Source organism: Tenrec ecaudatus, chromosome 2 (assembly GCF_050624435.1).
Source record: "Tenrec ecaudatus isolate mTenEca1 chromosome 2, mTenEca1.hap1, whole genome shotgun sequence".
In the NCBI taxonomy this organism is placed as follows: Eukaryota; Metazoa; Chordata; class Mammalia; order Afrosoricida; family Tenrecidae; genus Tenrec; species Tenrec ecaudatus.
The window spans coordinates 224,079,776-224,095,643 of NC_134531.1; the positions used below are offsets into that span (position 1 = coordinate 224,079,776).

General features: G+C 44.8%; 2 pseudogenes; one reads left to right on the forward strand and one right to left on the reverse strand.

Moving 5' to 3' along the window:
- Positions 1-1,896: 1,896 nt before the first annotated feature.
- LOC142441356 (small ribosomal subunit protein eS8 pseudogene) lies at positions 1,897-2,517 on the reverse strand (annotated as a pseudogene).
- Positions 2,518-13,302: 10,785 nt separating this feature from the next.
- LOC142440522 (ubiquitin carboxyl-terminal hydrolase isozyme L5 pseudogene) lies at positions 13,303-14,145 on the forward strand (annotated as a pseudogene).
- Positions 14,146-15,868: the final 1,723 nt, after the last annotated feature.

A 15,868-nucleotide genomic window follows, 5' to 3' on the forward strand; every position in this document is an offset into this window, starting at 1 on the left:
TTTAAAAACTGTGATTTTCAGCAGGAAAGGTGGCAATTATGCCCCGAGGCATATTCAGCAGTATCTGGAGACACTGGTTGTCACAACTAATATCAAGTGGGTAGAAATCAGGGATGCTACTCAACATGCTACAATGTACACATCAAAAAAAAAGAAAAAATATTAAGCTCTAATACATCTCAAAAGAACACAATCTAAACTAAAATTAATTTCAAAGGAACAGATTTGCTTCATCTATATGTTGAACATCGAGAGACTCACAGTCATCCAGCAAATGCTTCAAAATTCCCATTTTCTCTGCAAATAGGCATCAGAGTCCGCCCCAAATCTCTACCCTCTACCACCCCGACACCCTCCAGTTGTTACCGTTCTCTACTCCCCACACTTCCCAGAATTTTATCTCAAAAGGCTCTCTTTGAAGAGAGGGGGAAGGAAAATAAACAAGGAGTGTTGAAGGACTCATAGTGACCGCATAGGACAGGATAGGATTGCCCCTGAGAGTTTTTGAGAGAATAAACTCTCTTTTTATTTATTTGTTTTTATTAAACACTTTTACTGGGGGCTCTTACATCTCTTATCACAATCCATACATTCAGCCAATGTGTCAAGTACATTTGCACATATGCTGCCATCATCATTTTCAAAGCATTCTCTTCCCATTTAAGCCCCTGATATCAGCTCCCCATTTCATCCCCCTCCCTCCCTGGCCACCCTCTCTCATGACCACTTGATAAGCTATGGATGATTATTTTTGAAAAAAGACTCTATGGGAATAGAAAACACATCTTCCTCCAATCTGCAGTGACAGTAGCTATGAACTGCTGACCTTTTATTTTTTTAATCATTTATTGGGGGCTCATACAACTCTTATCACAATCCATACATATATCAGTTGTGTAAGGCATATCTGTACATTTGTTGTCCTCATCATTTGCAAAATATTTGTTCTCCACTTCAGCTCCTCATTTTCCCACTCTTTGCCCGCTCCCCTCCCTCATGAACCCTTGATAATTTATAAACTATTTTGTCATATCTTACACTGTCCGACATCTCCCCTCACCCACTTCTCTGTTGACCATCCCCCAGGGAGGAGGTTATATGTAGACCCCTGTAATCAGTTACCCCTTTCCAACCCACCCTCCCAGTATCGCCACTCTCACCACTGGTCCTGAAGGGATCATCTATCCTGGATTCCCTGTGTTTCCAGTTCCTATCTGTACCAGTGTACATCCTCTGGTCTAGCCAGATTTGTAAGGTAGAATTGGGATCATGATAGTGGGGGTGGGGAGCAGGGAGGAAGCATTTAGGAACTAGAGGAAAGTTGTATGTTTCATCATTGCTACACTGCACCCTGACTGGCTCATCTCCTCCCCGAGACCCTTGTGTTAGGGTATATCCAGTTACCTACAGATGGGTCTTGGGTCCCCAATCTACACTCCTCCTCATTCACAATGATTTAATTTTTTGTTCTTTGATGTCTGATACCTCGTGATCACACAGGCTGATGTGCTTCTTCCATTTGAACTTTGCTGCTTCTGAGTTAGATGGCCAATTGTTTACCTTCAAGCCTTTAAGACATCAGACACTTTATCTTTTGATAGCCTGGCACCATCAGCTTTCTTCGCCACATTTGCTTATGCACCCATTTGTCTTCAGCAATCGGATTAGGGAGGTGAGCATACAATGATATGAATTTTTTGTTCTTTGATGCCTTATACCTGGTCCCTTTAGCACCTCGTGGTCACACAGGTTGGTGTACTTCTTCCATGTGGGCTTTGTTGCTTCTCACCTAGATGGCCGCTTGTTTGCCTTCAAGTCTTTAAGACCCTAGATGCTATACTTCTTTTTTTTTTTTTTAGAATAAACAACTTTAATATATGTGCTAGGTGGGAAGATTTATTTACCTTTGCGAGCTTTGATTTTCCACAGATAAAACTCCAGCCCCTTCACCTCTAGCACCTAGCCGTCTGCTCGGCCACACTGGCCTGGCCTTGAAGCAATACAGGCAAGAAGCTTGCCTGCTGGAACGGCTCCTTCAGAATACTGCTGATTTTTGCATTCTTTTTCCATTCATCATATTTCTTCTGAATTTTCTTTGATTACTTCTTATTTAGTATCTCTTCCTCTTCAGGAGTCAATTTAGCCCCCTTTTTCTGGCCCAGGGCCAGTGCATGGTGGGACTCACCCCTGGCGGTATGGTGTGCTGTCAAAGAGCACAATGCAGTTCTTCACCAGTGTCTTGGTCTGGACCAGCTCATTGTTGGATGAATTGTAGGCAACATCAATGATTCTTGTTTTGTGGGTACAACACTCGGAGCCCCAGGAGAAGTTCCCACATCCAGCCTCAGGGCCCTGTACTTCTTGTTGACTCCTGTCACACGCACTGTGTGGAGGCGTGGGGAATGATCTTAGTGTTGGCAGCTGGGCGCCCAGCTCATACTTCCGCTTGTTGTGGTAGGGCTTTCTCTTGGTCCCGGTCTTGTGGTGCTTGTGCCAGTTGTCCCAAGAGTTGTCCATCGCTCAGTGCTGACTGGAAAGAGGATGCTGTATCTTTTGATAGCCGGGGACCATCAGCTTTCTTAACCACATTTGCTTATGTGCCTGCTTTGTCTTCAGTGATTGTGTCAGGAAGGTGAGCATCATGGAATGCCAGTTTAATAGAACAAAGTATTCCTGCAATGAGGGAGTTCTTGAGTGGAGGCCCAATGACCATCTGCTACCTTTATACTAAAACTATACATATATGCACATAGATCTATTTCCACATTCTCAGATAAAAATATATTTACATATGTACATACCTTTATTTTGACCTATATAAATGCCCTTTGCCTCCTAGCTCTTTCCTCTACTTCCTTTGACTTTCCTCTTGTCCCACTATCATGCTCAGCCTTCATTTGGCTATCAGTAATTCCTTTTGGTTACTTTACCCTTGATCACACCTTACCAGGCCTCCTACACCCTCCTCACCACCAATTTGGATGTTGTTGTTCCCTTGTGCCTGGGTTTGTTAACACCACTACCTTTTTCACACCTCCCCATTTCCCATGTCTCTCTGTAGCTGTCAGTAGTGTTGTTTTCAGCTCCAGATTATTTATCCAGTCTATCTTGTTTAGACAGACCTGCGGAGATAACAACATGCACAAAAACAAGACAGAGTAAAACCAAGCAACAAAAGAAAACAAAACAACAACAAGAAAAAGCCAATGACCAAAAAAACCCAAAACCAACAACAACAAAGAAGAAAAGCTTGTAGCTAGTTCAAGGACTGTTTGTTGGCCTTTGGGAGTGTTTTCCAGTCGAGTCTGATAGGATGCAAAGCCCTGGACCCAAAGTCTATTTTTTTGTATTCCCTGGGGACTTCGTTGCTCTGTTCCCCTTGCTGTTCTGTTGTATGCCCTTAGTGTTTTGCCTTGGTGTAGTAGGATCAGATTGGGCGCAAGTCCCACACTGAGTCTCCAGTGTTGTCCCCTGTAGAGCTATGGATCAGTGAGGAATGTCATGTCTCATAGTGGGGCCAGCCATGTGGTCTTCTCTGTGGGTTGGCTGCTCAGAACAGGAATATCGTCATCAAGGCTTGGTGGGCCAGGATGCGCTCCACTCTCTCTTCCTCCCCCTTCATTTGCTCCTGTGTGCTCTGATCAGACATTTCTTTCTCCCTGAGCTGCAGCTTCAGTGCTGTCCTCTGAACTAAATTCTTCTGGGGGGAGGGGCAGGTGTCCACAGAGTTGGGATTGGGGTTGACCCCTCAGACCTCTCCACTGGCTCCCTACTCCATGCTGGGAACTGCTGACCTTTTAGATCACAGCTCAATGAGTAACCACTATGCCATCAGGAGTTCAGACCCATGAGTGGGAAAAATGGTTGACATGCCCCAGATGAGATTGTAGGTTTCAGCATCCACCCCCGCCCCTCCCCCCCATCCCCACACACACATACATTACCATCTAAGAAAGGCCTGGAAATGTGCTTCTGACAAATCTGCCAGTGGACTCGCTGTGGAGAACATTCGACTCTGAAGTGCCTGGGATTGCCAGAATGGAGGGGTACGGGTACTGGGGGCATAGTGGTTCTTCAGTGGGCTGTGGTTTGAAACCAGAAACTACTTCTCAGGAGAAAGATGAGGCTTTCCACTCCCATAAAGAGCTAACAGTCTCGGAGATCCACGGGGAAGGTTTTGCCCTGTCCTGCAGGTGGGGGGCAATGAGTTGCAGTCGATTGGACAACAGCAGACTTGGCTTTGGGCGTGGCTGCTGATAAGTACTGCTGAAGAATCCATTCAGCCAATGGCTCTGTGACAGGGTTGTCCATCAGAAGAGAGGAGCTGAGCTCAGTGGGTTCTCCATCTCGGCTCTCTCACTGGCACCCTGTGTTCCCTCCAGCTCCTGTGGAACTCCTTTGAACATCAAGAGACTCACAGTCACCCAGAAACATTGCTAACCTTCCCAAGAGACTCGTGGACACCATTGACCTCAATGAAAGACACAAAGGTTTGCATGCTCACACCTGTTAAAAATATAAACGCCACCCAACCCACTGCCATCAGGTCGATTCTGACTCTTAATGACACTATAAAAGATTCCCAAGGCTGTTAAAAATATAAGTGTGTATTAAGTCAAAGGAATTACACATGCTGGGGGTGCTCTGTGATTTCATAAACAATTTGTCAACTGGGGAGCCATCCCTTATACTAGAGGAGACTATGTCCAGAAAAAGGAGACTCCACAGACTTGTGTAAGTTTTGCTTGAAGAATACAGGTGTCCGTTGTGATTCAGTAACTTCTTGGAAGATTCTCCATGTCATAGGTCTACGTATGGCAATTCCTTTTCAATGTCTGAATGGTCTCTCTTAGCTGATGGAGAGAAACGCCTGTTGGCACTCCATTGCTATTGGAGTCCAGGGTGCATACCATACCCACCATATGCTAGTGACCTTTGCTACCCCTGAGTTGAAGTTTGCATTCTGAGTACTAACTCTGGTTTGGAGTGAAAGTCTCAGAACCACGTTGAGTCCTCTCATCGATTAGCTTCCCCTGAGCTCTTCCTGACCCTTAACCAGTAATGTAGAAATCTTTGCCCTCAGGCAGAATGGGTTTGAAAATAGATTATTACCATTGCCCTGGCCAGCCCAGGAGGGGCAGCTTTATCCTCAAAGGCTTACCTGGCAGTGCCCTGGATGGGAATTGGGGTGCTGTTGATGAACCAATCTAGTAAAATTTTGTAATCTGTAACAACAGATATGTCCCAGTGATGGTCCTTGTCCCAATCTGTAGTCCCGGCAGCAACTGTGCTGGCCTCACCTGCTCCCAGCCATGATTCTGTGGAGTTTCCTTTGTTCTCCGTGTCCTATTTAAGTGGCCAAGTGTCTGTGAATCCGTGGACACCATTCTGGCCTCAAGTTGATGGTCCCCCTCATCCTGGTGATTTGTCTTTGACTTTGTTCTATTTAAGGCTTTATAAAGGTATCCCCCAAAATCATAATTGCATTTTGGATCCCCTTTCTCCCCTAGAACGGAGCTGTGGTGGGATGGTAGTTTTTACATGTTAGGCAGTTAATCACGAGGTAAGCAGTTTGAAGCCACCAGCCACCCCTTGGGAGAAAAACAGAGCTTTCTGCCCCTGTAACCAACCGTGGTCCGGGAAACTCACAGGAGCAGTTTGAGCCTGTCCTATCGGCTCGCCATGACTCAGCAGTGACTTGATGGCAGTGAGTTCGGTTTGGGTTTTCTCCCCTAGAACAGAAAGCCACAACAGACTGTAGTTGATTCTTACAAGTCACACTTCGGAGTAAGACGAGAACTCTTGCCTTAGGTTATGGGTTGATTTGTGGTCCCCCTAAAAAATATGTCTTGGTATCTGAACCCCCCTCCCTATGCCTGTCAATGTTATCCCATGTGGAAACAGGGTTTGGGTTATATTAGTGAGGTTATAAGAGTGTAGAGTGTGCCCTAACCCAGTCTTTCTGAGATAATCAAAGAGCAGGTCAGCCCACAGGGGCGTGGGGGTAACATATGGGAAAAAATAGCTGCCACCGCATGAAGGGAACCAAAGAATCCAGAAATAGAAGCTGAAAAGAGACAAGGGCCTTTGCCTCAAACCAACAAAGAGAAAGAGTGGATGCAGAAAAGTGCCCCCTTACAGTCAGTGTCCGAAGGCAGACATCCACCCTCCTAAACTGTCGGCAGACAGGAGCCCTGGCGGCGTAGGGGCTTGTGTGTTAGGCTGCGAACTTCAGAAACACCAGCCAGCCCTTCAAAACACCACTACTCCCACAGTGAATTACATTCTCAGAAACTCAGGGGCAGCTCTACACTGTCCTGTAGGGTGGCCAGGAATCAGAATCCGCTCTATGGCAGTGAGAGAAGCTATAGGAAAATGAACCATCCACTCTTGGTATTTTCACAACACCAAGGAAACCAGAGCTTCTCATTGTAAGACCAACATTCAATTCCTAACCAGCTCACCTCCTGTGCAGCCATCCCCCTCTGTCAGAGGCTGGCATGTTGCTATGATACCGAACAGGTTTCAGTGGCACTTCCAGATGAAGACAAACTAGGAAGAAAGACCCGGGGATCTACTTCCAAAATTAAGCCATTGAAAACGCTATAGGCCACCGTCATCAGCTCTGCAATCAAACAACGGGATGGTGCGGGACTGGGTAGCATTCCATTCCACTGTGCACAGTCAGGTCAACACCACAGCAGCTAAATACCGCAGTAAGGAAGGGCTGGGAGCCAGACTTCTTGACTCTGGCACCACATTCTCACCTAGTGGCCTAACAGCCTGTCCCACCACATGCATTCCTGAAATCCAATCCTGGAGCATCTAGATTGTTGACACCTCAGCCTCTAAAAAGTTTACCAATCTAGGGAGACACCTGCACGCCACTGCTCCCTGTGGCTGGGGAGCCCCCAGCAGAGGTGAGGACCTAATTCCATCAATACCATCTTCACTACAAGAAAAAAAAAATAAACCCTGCCCTTGGGTCCTAAATCTGCTGGCCCTTGCAGTAATCTATTCTTTTTCTTACAGTTTCTGCCTGAAAAGTGAGGGCCCCTGGAGCCCGGATGATGCCTGCTATGGTAAGCCAAAACCCTTACCGATACTATGGGTAGGTCAAAAACCTACCCACAGGAGAAAGTGATGCAGACAGATGTATAGAAACAAGATGCTAATGACTAAGCCACCAGAAGGAGAGCCTGAATAATCCAGGAGCAAGTGCCAAAGTTTACCATCCCGGGAAGTTTAGAATTCCTTCATTCAGCCATCTATCTGTCTATCCCTTATCAGTCAGCCATTCATCCAGCAATGCACCAAGCACTGAACTACGCACTGGGAGTACCAGGGAGAACAAAGCAATGTTCTTGGGGAGCTCGTCTCCAGCGGAGGAGACCGACACCAAACAACGTCATTTCTCATGGAAGGTCAAATGTTGGTAAGTGCTACAAAGGGAATGAAATTGGGGTGAAAGGGCAAAGAGCCTCTAGCAGGGCTGGGTGGTACTTGGATGATGTTTGCACCAACTAGACACTCCTGGCTAGTAGTGCAGTCTAACTTGTCACTCGAGACACCTCCTTGGGGGCTTGGCCTTTGAACTAAGAGTGAGGGACTCTGGGAAGTGTCCTCTCCCTGCTCCTCCATCTTGCCACCTGCTGGAACTCTGTCTGCCTCAATGGGTGGCCCCATATGAGCCACTTTACCCTGAGAGCTGCCGGGGTGCTGCCATGTTTCCACCAACCTTGGATCCACGTGAGTCTTCACCCACCAGCCTCACCGTTCTGCACCACTGACATGTAGCTATGTGAGTCTGAAGAGGGACTTATGGACTTGAGGTAGACTGGGCTGGGATGCCTTCTTGATGTACAATCACTTCTTGACATGAAGCTCTTTCTTAGACATAGATGTGTCACTGGATTTGTTTCTCTAGACAACCCGGTCCCTTAGGCCACGGAAGGCACTTAGAAGGTGGCAAGGCAGCAGAGGCATGAATGAAGGGACAGTGTACCCAGCTAAGGGGAGGGAAGTGACAAAGTCCTGTAGTCGAAAGCTGCTAAGGAGCCTTCAGAGTACCAGTGAGCAAGGACAAATGTGGTGGAAAATGAGAAGTACGAACCAAACTTAAGACCAAGGAAGGCCTTGTAGGTTAAGGTGAGGCTTCAGATTCATTTGTTTTTCAGAGAGAAAATAATCCATTAAATCGTTCTGAGCAAAGAATAACACAGTCTGATTTTTGCATTCAAATGCACTGCTAATTGTTAGGGAAATGCAAATCAAAGTAATGATTTATGCCCGCTAAGCTGGTTTTCATCTGAATAATGGAAAATAAGAAGTATTGGCAAGGACGGGGAGAAAACAAAACCCTCGTGCATTACTAGCAAGAATGTAAACTAGTGCAGCTGCTGTGGACACCCACAGGGGGAGGTCTACCCTGTCCTATCGGGTAGCTATGAGTTCTCATCCACCCAATAGCAGTGAACTTGAGCTTGAAGGAAAAAGTTAAACAGAGGATTACCGTATGACCTAGCAACTTCACTCCTAGGCTTAGACTCAAGGGGCTTAAAAGCTGGGGTGCAAACAGGTACTCCGTGTTTATTGCAATATTAGTCACGATAACTAAAAGGTAGAAACAACCCACTAACCACCAACGGGTGAATTAAAAAAATGAAATGAGGTATAACTAAACTCAAATGGATCTCGACTCATATACATACCAAAAATCTGAATCCACTCACATCGAGTGGATTCCGGCTCATGAAACAGAGTCGACCTGCTCCATGAGATTGTAAATCTTGATGAAAACATACTACTTCATCTTTCTCTACGGGAGTGGCAGCTGGGTTTAAACTACTGACTTTTCAGTTAGCAGCACAGTTTTAACCCACTGCACCCCAAGTTCCTTGGCGTACACAAGCAATGGACTATTATTTAGTCACGGGGTGCAGCTAAGTCCGAATATATTCTATGACATAGATGAACCTCAGAAACAATATGCTCAATGAAATGTCAGGCCCCCAAACCAAATGGTGTGTGATTCCACTTACATGCAATGCCTATAGACAAAAGTTTATTGATGGGTACAAATGGCTAGATGCAATGGAGATGATTGGTTAGGAGATATGGGGTCTGCTTCCAACCCCCCCAAAAAATCTTCACTATCATTGAGTTGATCACAATACCTAACAACCCTGTTGGATAGGGTAGAACTGTCCCTGTGGGTTTCTGAGTCTGGATCTCTTTACAGAGGTAGAAAGCCTCACCTTTCTTCTAAGGAGCAGATGGTGGTCTAGAGCAGCTGACCTTGGGGTTAACAGCCCAATACATAGCTCACCACTTGAAAACCTTTTGACAATAGACAATGGTAAGTGGTTGTACAAACAAGTGAGTGTACTTCAGTCACTGAGTTGTACAGTTTAAAATTGTTAATATGGGCTATATTTATAGCAGCAACAATAACAACAAAAAGAGTAGCAGCAAAGTTGCTTATGCACAGCCAGGTGCCTCATGGGATTTGGCTTCTTGATGTGGAGGTTTGGGCTGATGGTTTCATGAATCATCCCAGTTAACTGGCCTAATTTCATGTCTGGTGCTTCTGTTCTACTTCCTAGTTGATTGCACAGTGCCTAGTGTTCCTAGGAGCTTGTAAACAGCTATCCACTTACAAAAAGTTTGTCTTTCTTTGCTTGGAGCAACCAAAAAAGGCGGGGAGTCAGGAGCTCACCACTCCCATAGAGTCAATCCAGACTGAAAGGAGCCCTGTGGGAAAAGTGGTGACTCCTTGGGCTGCTAACTGGAAAGTCAGTAGTCCAAAACTACTAGCCTCTCAGAGAGAGAAAGACAGGGCCTTCTACTCCCAGAAAGATGTACAGTCCCAGAAGCCCAAGGAGGTCATTCTACCCTGCCCTCTAGGGTCGCTATGAGTTGGCTTCAACTCAATTCCAGTGAGTTTGGAATAGCGATTCTATAGAATAGAGTCACACTGCCCCTTCGGATTTCCGAGACTGTACATCTTAGAGGGAGCCCTGCTTTCAAGTTGGACTGCTAACTGCAGAATCAGAAGTTCAAAACCACAGGGACTCTGCAGGAGAAGAATGAGTCTTTCGACCCCCAGTGCCTCTGAAACCCACTAGGGAAGTTCTGTTCTGCTTCAACTCGTGACAGTGAGGTTTGGAGGTAGTGGAAATCTTTACAGGAGAAGATGGTATCGTCTCTCCTCCCTGGAGCAGCTGACCTGAAGCAGCCCAGCACGGAGTCAGGCTTCTGAGTCAGGAATGGGGAGAGGAAATAAAATGTGCGGTGAATCGCCTCCTTTGCCTTGCGATCAGAAGAATTGGATAGTGCCCAGCTGCCATTACTGAACATGTTGATCAAAGATTCCAGTGAGGAATCTTGATCCAAAGGGCCGGGGGGGGGGGGGGGGCGGGGCAGAGCAGAACAGCTATTCAAATTCTCATGGGATCCAGACATTCTGAAGCCATGGGAGCAGGATAAGCCCCTGACGATAAATAATTGTCACGGGGTTATTTTTAAAGCTTAAACCAAGAATATTCCATGAAGTCTTCCTAAAACCAAGCAAGTGTTCAGCTTCACTGGTAAACAATGTCTGCTTTGAGCATTGTGCTCTTCAAAGATCTAGCTAAGATGAACTGACAACAGTCACCGGGAAGTTTAGACAGAGAACTTCAGGGACTGTGAGGTTTTGCTAATGGGGGGAAACAACCCAGGAAAAGAGGGAAAGAATGCCTGCACAACTTGAACGTGATCAGGGTCACCGGGTTGTACCCGTAGAAACCATTGCTGTATGTTCTGCTACATATGTTCTCAAAAACAACAAAAATAAGTTATTGTAAACAACAGTGAAAATGGTAAGTTTTTATGGGACCTATTGTCCAACAGTAACATTTTTCAAGTACATGTAATACCCACTTTTGAAGTCCCAAGTCAGAGCTCTCTGAAACTAGCTCAATTTCTCTGCCACGGTGTTTCCTTCTGGCTTCTTAGATTCAAGTCTTCTTTCCCCTTTTCAATCTCTTTGCTACATTTTCTCTCCCTTTGACTTACACTTCCTGCCTCCAAAGTCTACCAGCTCTAAAATCCAGTTCCACAATGGTCCCCTCTCCATCTGTCATGTTAGGGCCCTGGAGACACAGTAAATGTATCAGAAGGCATATTTGCATCTCACAGACATGCATGCACCAAATAGGGGGTATGGCTGTTATAAACAAATCATCGGGAGTGGAAGCTCTAAAGCAAAAAGGGAAGAGGAACGCATCCAAGCACAACTAAATATAGACTCCGCTGCTGGCTGTGTGGCTGAGATGCAGTCATTTATAGCAGGCATTCGGCTTTGTTTATCACCACAACGCAACAGCCTCTCTGCTATCATTTTAAAAATCAAACAATAAGGAAGCCCTTAGACGCCAGCCCCATCCACCACTGCACAGATGCGCAACTTGATGACAACACAGAGGTGAGGCAGGTCAACCAAGGCCATGCACCTGCTAAATGCAAGGACAAGGACCGGATCCCAGGTATCATGGCAACCAAAAATCAAACCAAAGTCACTGCCAGCAAGTAAATTCTGACTCATAGCAACCTCTTGCAGCAGCCTAATATCTGTCCCTCAACAAATATTTATAAAAGGCTGGACAATAATAAAATAATCAAGTGCAACCCTTTTATGTAATGCAAATGAAGAAACTGGTTAGAGGAACAGAAAGTTGGTTAAGTTTGTGTACCTACACCAGGACCAGAGAAAGTGGAATACTTAAAGCAGAAGAGGTAAGTTATTTCTGGTGAGACGTGCAGCATTCTCTTCTACTCTGAGTGATAATGGGGTTGTCTGTCGAAAGTCTTATATTCAAACTGTGGAGTGTAAAATAAACTTCTAGAATATACCATAAAATAACCTGATGTGGGAAAAGGAAACAATTGCCAAGTGCATTCAAGACCTAAAGCTGCTTGCAAAGAAGGCTTGAGCACAGCCCGTTATATAAATGTGTCTATACAAATCGAGACAGCTACACCTGACTCAATGGAAAGTCGTCTGATGAAGTCATTCTTTGTATATTGCTGTCTACTCAAGTTACAGTTTATCTTACTGAAAATGAAGTTTGAATTGGATATATTAATATCCAATAACATTGGCCAGAAAAAATATAAATAAATAACTTGATATGTTCACAGTCCAATCATTTACAAAAACATTCTGATGGGAATTAGCTTTGTCTACTGGTCTTCACAACAATTCTATATGGTACTAAGAGGAGTTCATCCTTATTCCCATTCTACAGCTGAAGAGATTAAGGTTCAGAGAAATCATATGAGCCTAAAGGCGTACAGCTGAATCTTGAATCTCAGACTGCCAAACTATTTCTTTAAAAGATACTGGGTTGAACAAAAGTCATGCCCCCCACACAGATGGTTCAGCAAGACAGCAACAGGGAGCGTCTAGAAATTCAAGTCCGAGATTGAATAGGATAAGGGACGAGGAGCATCACTGCTCATGTCTGGTGGATCCTGGCTGAAAGCAGGGAATGCCAGAAAGCAGCTGGCCTGTGTTTCAGCAGCCATGCAAAGACGTTTGACTGTGCGGATCACAACAAACTGTGGATAGCATTTTGATGAATGGGATTTCCAGAAACATTTCATTGTGCTCATGTGCAACCTGTACATAGATCAAGAAGCGGTCATTCCAATAGAACAAGGTGTGTTAGTCTGGGTTGACTAGAGAAACAAATTAATACACTCATGTGCGTATAAGACAGAGCTTTATATAAAGAGTAATTGCATATTAAAAAAATTCCAGTCCAGTCTAGATCAAGGCCCTAAATCCGATATTAGTTCATATGTCCAATACCAATCTGTAAATTCCTCTTCAGACTCACGCAACACATGCAATGACGCTGAATGCAGAGAGATCATAGGCCAGTGGGTGGAAATCTTGTGGATCCAGTAGTGGTAGAAGTATCTCAGTGCTGGTGTGGGTCTCCACATAGCTCTTCCAACTCCAGGGCTCTGGCTCTCTCAGTGTAGCTCCATGTGTCTGTCAACAGAAATGTCTCAGAGAGAGTGTGTATGTACCACCTCCAGTGAGCTATTTATCTCCTTAGCACCTACAAATGAGGTCATCAAGCAGCGACTTGATTCGCAGGATAAACTCCACCCCTTCACTCTTAATAGTCTCAAGTTGGCTCCAGATTATGTAACTACCACACAAAGTTAAAAATGGTTTAAACTTGACGAGCTCAGTGGTGGTTTACAGATATCTGTGACCAGCGGCAGCTGGTATAGGGGCCACTGAGAATGAGAGGTGGAGCGGGGTGGCCTGTGGTAGGGACCATAACGGCCAATGCCGGGGAATGGTGCCGCATGGAGAGTGGCCCGGGGGTCTTCCCCGAATCATTAAAGGCTTCGGTTGTCAGGGAACCCAAGTAGAAGAAATATGGAGTTTGGAGACTGAAATTTTTGAAAAGTTAAAGCCAGTTCATGGATTAATTTTTCTTTGCAAATGGCATCCAGGAGAAGAACCAGCAGGCCCTGTGGTTCAGGATTTCAGACTTGACACAATATTTTTTGCCAAGCAGGTAATTAATAATGCTGGTGCCTCGCAAGCCATGGTAAGTGTGTTATTAAACTGTGCCTGCCAAGATGTCCATTTAGGAGAGACGTTATCAGAGTTTAAAGGAATTTTAGAAAGTTTTGATGCAGCTGTGAAAGGCTTGGCCCTGAGCAATTCAGATGTGATTGGACACGTCCACCACAGTTTCACCAGACAGCAAACGTTTTAATTGGATGCAAAGACATCAGCAAAAGCAGATGCTTTTCACCTTGGCAGTTATGTTCTGTTAATGGAAGGCCGTATGACGTAGATGGGTTAAGAGAAGGACTGATTTAGGGGCATCCATTCAAGATGAGCGGATCAGCGCAGTGAGACCTGTTATAGAAAAAAGAATACAAAATTACCGTGAGGAGGCTGAGGAGGCACCCATGGATAGAGATCAGGGTACCAAAATGTTAAGTGCTATCCAATCAGAGGTTGCCAAAAATCAGATGCTTATTGAAGAAGAAGCACAAAAATTAAAAAGCTATAAGATTGAAAATATCAGAAGGAAGCACAATTGTCTCCCTTTCATTATGGAATTCTAATACCGCTAGGAGAAAAGGCGAAAAACAAAGCAAAACCAGAGTGCAAAGAAAGCTCAGGAAACCAAATGAATAGGATTATTAATTCTACAATTACTTTCTTTGTGATGTGTACATATTTCTAATTCTACAATTACTTTCTTGAAAACTTTCACAAACTTTCACCAATATTCTACTAGCCCCAAAATTCACTTTTCACAAAAGCAGCAGTCTAGTCCCAAATGTATGGATTCATAAGCATTTTCCTACCTGCATCATGAGCATGTAGGGCATATTAAATAACAGTGATATAAAGATTTTTTAATGGTGTTAAATCAGAAAGGGGTGCATCAGGATTATAGCCTTTCACCATACTTTCTTTAAAATCATTTTATTGGGGGCTCTTATAATTCTTATCCCTATTCATACATGCATCCATTGTGTCAAGCACATTTGTACATTTGTCACCATCATCATTCTCAAAACATTTGCCTTCCACTTGAGCCCTTAATATCAACTGCTCATTTTCCCCCTCCCTCCCCACTCCGCCTACCTCATGAACCCTTCATAATTCATGAATTATTATTATTTTGTCATATGTTACACTGTCCAACATCTCCCCCTGCCCTCTTCTCTGCTGTCCATCCCACAGAGAGGATGCTATGCATAGATTCCTGTAATCATTTCCCCATTTCTACCCCACATTCCCTCCTCCCTCCAGGCATCGCCACTCTCACCACGGGTCCTGAAGGAGTCATCTGTACTGGATTCACTGTGTTTCCAGTTGCTATCTGTACCAATGTACATCCTCTGGTCTAGCCGGATTTGTAAGGTAGCATTGGGATCATGATGGTGGGGGAGGGGGAGGAAGTATTTAAGAATAAGAGGAAAATTATATATTTCATTGCTGCTACCCTGCACCCTGATTGGCTCATCTCCTCTCCACAACCCTTCATTAAGGAGGTGTCCAATTGGCTACCACTGGGCTTTGAGTCTCTACTCTGCACTCACCCACATTTACAATGATGTGATTTTTTTTGTTCCTTGATGCTTTGTTTTTTGTTCCTTGTACCTGATCCCTTCGACAGCTCATGATCACACAGGCAGGTGCGTTTCTTCCATGTGGGCTTTGTTGCTTTTGAACTAGATGGTCACTTATTTATCTTTGAGCCTACAAGACCCCAGACTCTATATCTTTTGATAGCTGGGCACCATTAGCCTTCTTCACCACATTTGATTATGTACATGTTTGTCTTCATTGATCATATCAGGAAGGTGGGCACCCACTGATATGATTTTTAGTTCTTTGATGTCTGATAACTAGTCCTTTCTATACCTCGTGGTCAGACAGGCGGGTGTGCTACTTCCATGTGGGTTTTGATGCTTCTCAGCTAGATGGCCACTTGTTTATCTTCAAGTATTTAAGACCCCAGATGCGATATATTTTGCTAGCTGGGCACCATTAGCTTTGTTCCCCACATTTGCTTATGCACACATTAGTCTTCAATGATCGTATCAGGAAGGTGGGCACCCACTGATACGATTTTTAGTTCTTTGATGTCTGATAACTGGTCCCATCAGCACCTCATGGTCAGACAAGCTGGTGTGCTTATTCCATGTGGGCTTTGATACTTTTCAGCTGGATAGCCGCTTGTTTATCTTCAAGCCTTTAAGACCCCAGATGCTATATCTTTTGATAGCTGGGCACCATCAGCTTTCTTCACCACATTTTCTTATGCACACATTT